Raw genomic sequence first — 10,330 nt, forward strand, 5'->3', positions numbered from 1 at the left:
AGCACAAACATATCAATGTTGATGTAACTCTTTTTCTCTTTGTCCTTCTCCACACTCTTTAATGCATCTTGTCCATATTCTGCAATACAAGATCTTTGTAGTCCTTTACCTTTTTCGAGTGTCCAAGCCTTAAAAATATTTTGTGAATCATATGGATTGAAGAGGGTCTTAATAATTTTCATGCAAGGGCAGTGTCTAATCTTGTAAAAGAGGAGGTCAAGATTGGAAACCATCATGTAAGTCATGATATACTCTTTCTTCATGTACGCTCTTGTCATAGTCAACCTCACTAATCAACTAGTCAACTAGTCAACAAGATATCTCAAAAATGCATCAAACTGAACTTCAAAGAGCATTCTCAGAACTGAAAAAGCAGTCTCTAAATCTCTGAACTGTGCTTTAACTCCTCAAGCATCACCTTAGCATTTAGTGTAGCATCAAACTTCAAGGAAAGTCTAGAAATGCTTGCAGAAAATAGAGGAACATTGGAGGATTGATACCTCACTCCACATAGCATCAAGCTTAGGGATTTTGCTACACAATCAAAGGTACATAAGAGGAGAAGGCTCAGTACAAAATCTCAGGCAAAATGGCATGTCACACTACCCGAGGCAACAACATCTTCTTCAACTATGAAAGCCATGTCTTCTCTAAAGCTGACTGGTTTTTCTTCAGTTTCTCCTCATTCTCTTGACCATTTGCATTAGATTTCACCAATAGGTAGCCCATAGGGTCACCTAAGTACACCTCAAATCATTTTAGGAATGGTATCTCTAGCAAGCTCAATTCCGATAGAAATGGTGCAGGATGAAGAAAGAATCGGCACGAGTTGTAGAAGCTCTATTTCATCAATTCCTCCCAAGTGTAAGTGTGCCCTAATGAGGGGAAACTATAGCTAAAAGGGTAGGAGCAATGGTGGCTTGTAGGTGGAGAATAGGCTTAAGGCATTTCAGGAAGGAAGGTGGAAGGAAACTCCATTTGGGGAATAAGAGGGAATCTTTAAAGAATCTTGTGGATTCTCTTCCTAGGCACTAGGATTCTCAGCAAGCTCTGATACAACATGTTGGTTCATAGATGGAACGATGAAGCAAAGATGAAACACAATGAACACTTCTTTATTCATGAGTGGTTACATATATAGGCAACTATGTTGGTGGATCCCAGATCCACAATCATCTCCATGATTATCTCACTTAGTCACCTCCTATGATCACTCCAAATCCACACATCACACTAACCTGACATACCTAACTTGCCAAGTCACTAGAACCTTCTAGCACACCTACGCACACACTCCTTGCATAGGATTCCTAGACCATAAGCACACACACACACATACATCAATTTGTCCTTCAAGGTGGAGTTCATCCCTTCAAACGTTTTTTAGAAAATAGCTTGAAAAATAAAATGCAAAAGATATATTTTCATTTTAACAAGTTTTGAAAAAGAGACTAAAATTTTAAATCTTTGTGGACAAAGTAAATACAAATATAGTTCCCTTTAATTTTTATTGTTTCCATTACTAGCAGAAAAGTAGTAAGATCTTGGCATGATTTATAGTGTGCATTACTTGAAGATTCTTCAAAGAAAAAGAGTGATTATAGTTAGAAATTGCTTAAAAATGGATTGTCCATCCACATTTTAAAACTAGATTTGAGAAGCATCAGAGAGAATTCATGTCACCACTAGTTAGAAATGAACGTGCATAGGATGTGTCACCACCACATCCAATTTCATAGTATAGGGTGGCATGCTCATTAGATCTTATCATGATCAAGTACATAGATTTAGCCTTAAACAAGAATGAGAGTAGGTATTATGGATATGTGATGAAATTCTAATTGACTGAGGCCATGTTAACAAAGCCAGGCTCACATGGATATGTGGTGACAGTCAAATTGAAGGAGGCCATATTCACAAATACATATTATGTTTAGAAGTACTTGAACAAAAAATCTAAGATAGATGATGAACTTACTATAACAGATGGATTGTAATAGTGTTGCTCAATCATCAAAGGATTGTAAGAGAATTAGAAATCAACCCATAATGAAGTCATTGAAATGTGACCCCCATTCGCATTGATAGCTTGGCTTGTGCTTAAGGGTTTCAATGAAATGCCATAGGACAATGAGAGATTACTCACACATTAGGAGGAGAATGGGAAGGGAGAGGGAGGACAAAGGAAAGGGAGACGGAGAGGGAGAGGGAGAGGGAGAGGGAGAAGGAGAGAGAGAGGGGGAGGGGAAGTAGCTGGAGAAGGGAGGGGTTGATCGAAAATGAGTTATGGGAGAGGTGAGATTCAATATATAGCCCTAAAAAATTTCAAACTTCCCCCTCTAGAATTCAAACTTCACGCTCCCCCTTCCTCCACCCCATGCCTCCCTCTCCTCTCTCTCTTTCCCCTCCACTCCCCCCCCTCTCCTTCCTTTCCCTTCCTCTGCCCCTCCCTGCCCTTCCTTGCACCCTTCCCCCCTTCCTCCCCCTCTCCCCTCCTCTCCCCTCCCTTACCTTCCCCCTTCTCTCCCTACCCTCCCTCCCCTCCCTCCCCTCCCCTTGCTTTCCTTACCACCACATCTGCACTCCCTTCCCTTCCCCTCTCCTCCATTCCATCAATTGCATTTTTTCCCTATCCTCCCACAATCGTGTGATTTTTAAATTTTAGTTTTTCAAAATAAAAATAAAATAAATCCTTGTGCGAACACAGATTATAGTCTATCTTCCTTTCTGACCCCTTTTGTAGAGATTATATATAAGACATGGTCATAAAACTTTGCAAATAGCTTTACCATGCTTAAATCCTACATCCTAGATTCTACACCATATACCCTAATCCCTATAGCTTTATCCCTATAGCCTAGACCCTAATTCCTATACCCTATACCCTAATCCCTATAGCCTAAACCTTAAAACCTATACCATAAATTGAATCCCAAACCCTAAACCCTATGTCTTATACCCTAAACTTATCCTATACCCTAAACCTTAATCCCTATAACTTACGCCCTATACCTTAAACCCTAATCCTTATACTCTAGATCCTCAACCTTAAACCCTACTCTGTATAGCCTAAACTCTAATCCCTTTACCCTAAACCCTAAAGCCTAAACCCTATACCCTAAACCCTAATCCCTATAGCTTCAACCCTAAACCCTAATCCCTATAGGATAAACCCTACTCTCTATACCCTAAACCCTAAACCCTATACCCTACACCTAATATCCTTATCCTTATAGCTTTAGCGCTAAACCCTATACTCGAAACCCTATACTCTAAACCCTTATCCAACCTTCGAGAGGTATGATTTTTTGCACTCGCCTTAATCTTACCTACTTTTTGGCCTATGCAAAGTACCTTGCCCATGGGATATCATTTACATGTTTGGGCATGCATTTTACCTTGAGATGGGTGATGAGAAATAAGGAAAATTGCATCCCCCACGACGCAAATGATATCCAATGGGCATTGTACTTTGCACAAGCCTTATTTGGGTGATATTGAGGGCCATGTAAAGTAATGTATCCATCAAAGACACCACCTTTGAATGATGCATCTTGACGCATGTTTTTGAACCTCATGCATGATGTGTGGTGAAAACAAGGAAAAATCTTGTGTAAAGTATCATCTCCATCGAAGAATCAAACATTCAAATAAGGGGACTTGTTGCCTCCTAAGTCCACCCATCTCACACTTTGGCCAGTATTTGGATAGACATTGTACACACTCTAATGGTGATTTGTTTGAGCATGCGAGGTCCTTCCACTGTGTGTTTGCTAGGTGGACTATCTTCCTTAAAAAGTGGTGGCTCCCCTTTTTTCTCAGAGCCCCTATAGCTTTGAGGTGGCATTTTTAGCCTCAACATTAGAGCCTTAGTGGCTTTTCTTGATGATAAATTTTTTTACATGCTCAGGGAATTTCGTTTTTGATGCTATGCTCAAGTACTCTTGCCATGAGAATTTGCTCCTAGGGTCTTTGTCCAACTTAATAGAAGGCATTTCAATTGGAATAAAAAAATAATCTTTCATTATTAAATTGTTTACATGGTCTCCTAAGTCACTCATTGGCCTTGCTTACATTAGCTCGCAAAAATCCTTTGACTTTCATCTACTTTGCATGAACCTTGCTTGGGGCACAATACCTGATTGCCTTTAATCCCAACTCACATGGAATTCCTTGCCGTGCATAATAACATGCCCTATCCCTAGCTTTAATACTTGCATACATCCTTCTTGGCTCCAAAACTTACATGCTTTTCCATGATTAAGACCATAGAATACCCATTCCAATTTTCCATATTGTGAGGCTATTTGGACCTTGAGAAGGGCAGACCGTCATCAAGCTTATTCAATAATCCTTAAGTCCTTTCCATGCAAAAGTCTTACCATAGAGATTCATATCGTTTACAAAGGAAAATTCTTTCTTCATACCCTTTAAAATGAAAATTTTGGCAAGAACATACCATCAATATTAGAGTGTTAGTTAGAGTGAGGATTAAGCCTATACACATTCATAAAGAACATTGTGAATATGCTCGTGTTTATTTCATGTGATCAATTAATCTAAAAGGAAAAGAAATTGGTGATCCATGCCACTCACGACTCAATGATATCCTTTAGAGGTGTAGCAAGTGGTCAGCTCTTCATTGTCAAACCATACTGATTAAAGCTTTTGAGTCCTCTTGTCCACCACCAACATAGTTTTGTCAACTTCAAACCACAACTTCCAATGGATTGGAAACTAGTTCATGTATGAAAATTTGTCATAGGTTTGAATCTACATATCTTTGCCAATTCACATCTAATCTAGAAAAAGTTTCTCATGAACAATGATTATAGTTGCAAGGAATTTCTCCCAAGCTTCTATAAGAATTTATCAAGCTCCTAACATCAAATATGATGCATGGGTGCTATGTCCCATGCCTTTTGGTTCTATGATGCACCATTTTGATAAAACTCATCAACCATCTAGATTAAAAGTCATCCCTAATCTTTGGAAACTACAAGCTCAAAGTAGCTTCATCAACTTTCGTTCAAGCAAATTTGGTCATTTATGCTAATATTTTCTTTAAAAAAGAAAGCACGTGAATGTGATCCCACAAGATCAATAGTTTTAGATTTACAAAACCTTATCTTGAATCATTTATAAGTTTGTGAAAAACACTCCTCAGTAGTAGGATTCTTGATATCTAGAAAAATCACTCCTTAATATTAGGATTCTTGATGCTCCACAAAGATTTAGCCTTGATAACCTTTGAGTACAATTGCTATAGTGCAATTTTAGGTTATCTTTTAGAAAAGATCCTTGAAAAATTATCAACTCAAGGAAATATTCCACTTTCATGCTCACACATTCATTCTACATCACCAATCTTCAATTAAAGAATATCTACCCTCTAGTACATGTTTTATCAATTGAAATCTAGCAAAAGCCTTTCATAGTGAAGCATACTTGTAGAATATCTTCACATAAGCCTTCCATCAAAGAAGTAATTAAAGAAGAAATCTTTGCAATGCTAGACATAATTGTTCGAACAAAGAATCAACCAATACCAGCCTACTTATGAGCAATAAGTTATAAATTCACGTTTTCACAATGAAATAGTATAAAGGAAAAAAATTGGTAAGCTTCTTGCAAGGATGCTGAAAAGGAAAAATAGATGCATGTTACAAGCAGACAAGCGTACCTTTTTTATTTTTAAGATATGGTGTTTCAAGCATTAGCATCATGCCATCTCATTTTCATGATCAATAATGTCAAGAAACGTCCCTGGCTACCAATTGATGGATCAAGTTTGATTTCTTCCAAAGAAGCCACAGTGCTCCACCACAATTAGACCATGTCAATACCCAAAGTGCTAATGCAAGTCTAGTTATGCCTCTTAGACGAAATTGCTATGGTAGTCCACCCTTGGGTCATATTTTCAAAGAATCAAATAATTCACAATCATGTGAACATGCAATATTTATTATTTAGATGGTCTATTGTTAAGATATTGACCTTATGCAAATTCTACCATGGCATAGGCTGGTGAAATGTAAATTGCACTAGATATTTGCATTTCGTACATTGGTAGAAAAGGAATGTCCTAATGGAGATTTTCGGACTAGTTTCAATATGGTTGGTGCAAAAACCTTTATTTTTTGTATAATGTTGGAAGACCCTTTCATTTCATGCTTTCTTATTTGTTGCTCTCTCTCTCTCTCTCTTTATGTGTGTGTGTGTGTGTGTGTGTGTGTGTGCGTGCATGTGAATGCGTACGCACATGCATGTGTGCATGTGCATGCACACATATAGAGACACACATGCACACAGATGTGTGTGTGACTTATTACTTCAGTGAATCTACATCTCCACTATTCCACAATCTTAGTCAAAGATTCGGACGGCCCCTGGCAACCATTTCTTCATCAAGACTGTGTTCTCAATTAAGTTATTATTTAAGGATGTAGCAAAGAGAAATGCATTTTCCTACTCTAGTTGCATTTTAAGAATCCAAGAGAACAGTTTCTTGTCAATTTTTGCAATGGTAAAATCCATAAGACAATTTCTAAGTTAAGTAAGCTTGAAGAGAATTCATATTCCAGTTCCCATTGCAAATGGATACAATTAAGTATGTACAACAGGATCAAGGGTACTAGATCTCGCATTATAAGTCCCTCAAGTGTATTCTTCAAGGTTACCAACGTCCTTTTTCGTAATATCATGCCCAAGACAAAGAGGTGTGCCAACTCACTTGGTGCCATCATAACCAAATGAAAGTTGGTACAATTCATTCAAGCTGTGGAAGCCAGGATTTAATGCTAGCACATAGTTGTTATCCACGTCACTCTATGTTAATTCACATGAATAAAATCTTGGCATTCTTAAATAGGAAATAAACTTGGTAGCAACAAGATTTCAAAGGTAAGATGGAGCTACTGCATTATACCCAGGGAAAAAGAGGGGTTAGGAGTTATAGATATATCAATTGTAGCTAAAAAGCTCTTTGCTACTTGGATTATCAAAGCCCTTTTAAACCTAGGGTGTGATTGGGCTCAGCCATTGCTGAGAAACATGAAACACATCAAACCCTGCAGGGCTCCCAAGTGGAAGAACGGTACTGTTCCAATTCTTAGTTTCTCTTTTATTTTTGATTTAAAGCAGTCAAATCGCTGTCTAAGAGTAAGGCCTACTCCCAAGGCCTACTCCCAATCCTAGGTATCTGATCACTTTTCCATGTCACACCACTTGTATGTTTAGATCTTTTATCCAAGCTGGGATGGTGCCAAAGCTATTTTTAATGACAAAGGATGTATTCACGCTACAACAACCCTAACAGGAGAACATTTTGACTAGATGTTGAGGCCAAATCCAAGGCTGTGGAGACGTTAAGGATTGTTGGCATAGAGACACAGTGCCAAATGTTGGTTCTTTCCCACGGCTTTCTCAGGAAGAGCAGGGTATTCTCAGTTTGTAGGGTTCCGAGGCTTTTTGTCACCTACAAATATATTGAGGCTATCGTTTGTAGTATATGTGTAGCTTAGGACCTCAAGTCGTATTTCAGTGAAAGACGTAGGCTTAAGTGTGGTAAGCAAACATAGTGCATGCATGTGTGAAAGGAATGTGCATCATCATGGTTGAGGTATTGAGGGCTTTGGCCTTCATTGGGGGTTGTAGGGTTTAGGAGGAGTTTAAGGGTTAGAAGGAGGTTCCAAGGTTTAGAAGGAGGTTCAAGGGTTTGAAGGAGATTCCAAGCTTTAAAAGGAGGTTCAAGGGTTTGAAGGAGATTTCGAGGTTTAGAGAGAGGTTCCAGAGTTTAGAAAGAGGTTCCAAGGTTTAGAAGGAGTTCCAGGGTTAGAAGGAGGATCCAAGATTCCGGGTAGAGTACATGGTGGAGAACTCATCTCCCTCGTAGATCATGGAGGTTAAGGATTGAGGAACTAAGGGTTTAGGGGGAGCATAGGAGTGGGAGAGGAAGAAGGTGTAAGAGCATGGGGGGAAAGAAGAGAGAGGAGGGAGGAGGAGAGGGAGAGGATGGGTTGCAAGGTTGGAGGAGTTGCAAGGTTAGGATAAGCTTTTGGATGTGGAGTGCAAGGAAGCATGGACACTTGAGACAATTGCTTGGAATACCAAAGTAAAACTCAACACAATGCCCCAAAGAGTGTGGGCTTCATTCCATTATGGGGTACTTATACAAGTTGGAGAGCTTCTCTCTCTGCATGTAGGAATTGTAATACATTCTCTCTCTACATGTAGAACTTGCATATAGAAGTTGCATGTGGGAGTTGCATGTAGAACTCGCATGTTGCATGTTGCATGTAGGAGTTGCATTTAGAACTCGCATGTAGGAATCGCATCATGTAGAAGTTGCATATAGGAGTTGCATGTAGGAGTTGCATGTAGAACATGCATGTCGAACTCGCATGTAGAACTTGCATGTAGGACTTGCATGTGGAAGTTGCATGTAGAACTCGCATGTAGGAGTTGCATGTAGGAATCGCATGTAGAACTTGCATGTAGAACATGCAAGTTGGATTTCTAAGAGGGATTATTTCTAGCATTATGCAAGTACAAGTGGAGCTTTGCCACTACTCTACACACATTCTGTACTACCTAAGTCCTGTTGGGGTAAAGGGCAGTGTGCCCACCCACTTGTACAGTGCCCATGTATACTCATATATATATGATAGAGGAATAAGCTGGAGTAGCTTTTGCTCCACCACTTTTGGTGTCTCCCTATCCCTTTGTGTGTGCTCTCCTCTCCCACAACTGGTATCAGAGCCCATGGCGTTCGATCTACGAGGAGCTCTCTAAGCTTAGCAATGGAGCTGTCGGGAGGCTGATGGCCGTAGAGCACGGGCATGGAAGGAGCTATTTGTTGGGAGTGGTGGCTATGGCGATGGTGGAGCTCGTGGAGCTCGTTCGTCATGGTAGAGAAGCATTGACATTGAAGATGCTATGAAGGCGTTGAAGGTGCACTGTGGGTTGAGCCGGGAGTCTTGCGTTAGGTGCTCGTTGTAGTTCCATCAATGGAGCTACTGTTGCATAGAGGCCGGCTTAGGAATCGTCATGGCGGCCGCTTTCTTGCAGCTCATTGGAGAAGCTGAAGCCACTCTAGGCATGTTTGCTACTGCAAACTCCTTTGAGATCGACTGAGTCGCATGGGCGCTTGTTTGAAGTTTGAGGCGCTGAAGTGTCTCGGTGGCTGGGAGCCTGACTATTGTGTTGTGACTTAGAGAGGCACTCTTATTGCTTGTTCTGTTTGGATCATGGGACTTCGCTTGTCTTGTGAGCCCATTCGTGGCGATTGTGAGTCATGGTTGCTTTCAGGGTGCCAAAAATGAGATGGCGTTGGACGATGCAAGCTGCATGGAGAGAAGAGTTGACGATGCCGAGGAACCATTGTAGAGCTGTTTGCTCTATTGAGTCACCTTCTTGAACGTGGCTGTGCCGAGAGGGCGCTTGGAGCATGTATTCCTGTGGAGGCTTCACATTGATGAAGCTGGAGCTGCCTCAGTCTTTGGAGATGTTCCAGTCTTGGCATAGTTCTTTGCCATTGTCTCTAGCTCATCTGGGATCATCTGGGAGCTGTTGGGGAGCCTCTGGATTGCATGTTTGATGCAGTTGAATGCTTGGGGATAGCCGGTGTTGCATTTGAGGTCTTGGAGCTGAGCATTGGCTGATTTTGGTCTCTTTGCGGGACATTTTGCAGAAGTACGCCTTGTGAACATTCCGTTACATTTAGTCAGTGGGTTGCATATCTTTTTTGCAGATACATCACTTTGGCAGTGGCAGTGACACATGCTTTGACAGTGGTACATGCCTGGTTGAGATGCATTGACAGTTTGTTGGATGCATGGTTATTTGCCTATGTTGGATACATACAGTGGTACGGTGATGTATTGAGATCCTGTCAGATTACCATCATTTGGAGCACATTTCGGGGCTGTTTTGCCAGTGCTTTTGGGCTATTTAATTGCTGATCTATGAGCATTCTTGGGGCTGATTTGGTTGGGCATTGTACTTGCCATTTTGCTGGTGTTGCAGTTGACATGCTGGGTGATCTGCTGGATGTATTTTGACCATTTTTGGGGCTGTTTTTTTTGCCAGAGCAGATGAGTGCTGTAAAGGGCAGCAAACATTCAAGGAAGCTGCTGTTGCTGTTTTTATGACAAAACAGTCATTTTCAGGACTGAATATCTCTTTCCTGGTGCGGAATTGCACTTTGTGCCGAACTGGAAAGTTGTAGTTCACAGAACATACTACAACTTTGCTTTTGGAAGCAAGTTGATCCGGTATAAGCTGCATGAGTTACAGCCTCTGCAAGACCACAAAAAGTTGCAGTCTGCTG

The sequence above is a fragment of the Dipteris shenzhenensis genome, chromosome 11 (assembly GCF_047967505.1).
Source record: "Dipteris shenzhenensis isolate YYH24624 ecotype China chromosome 11, Dip_SZ_1.0, whole genome shotgun sequence".
NCBI classification, from domain to species: Eukaryota; Viridiplantae; Streptophyta; class Polypodiopsida; order Gleicheniales; family Dipteridaceae; genus Dipteris; species Dipteris shenzhenensis.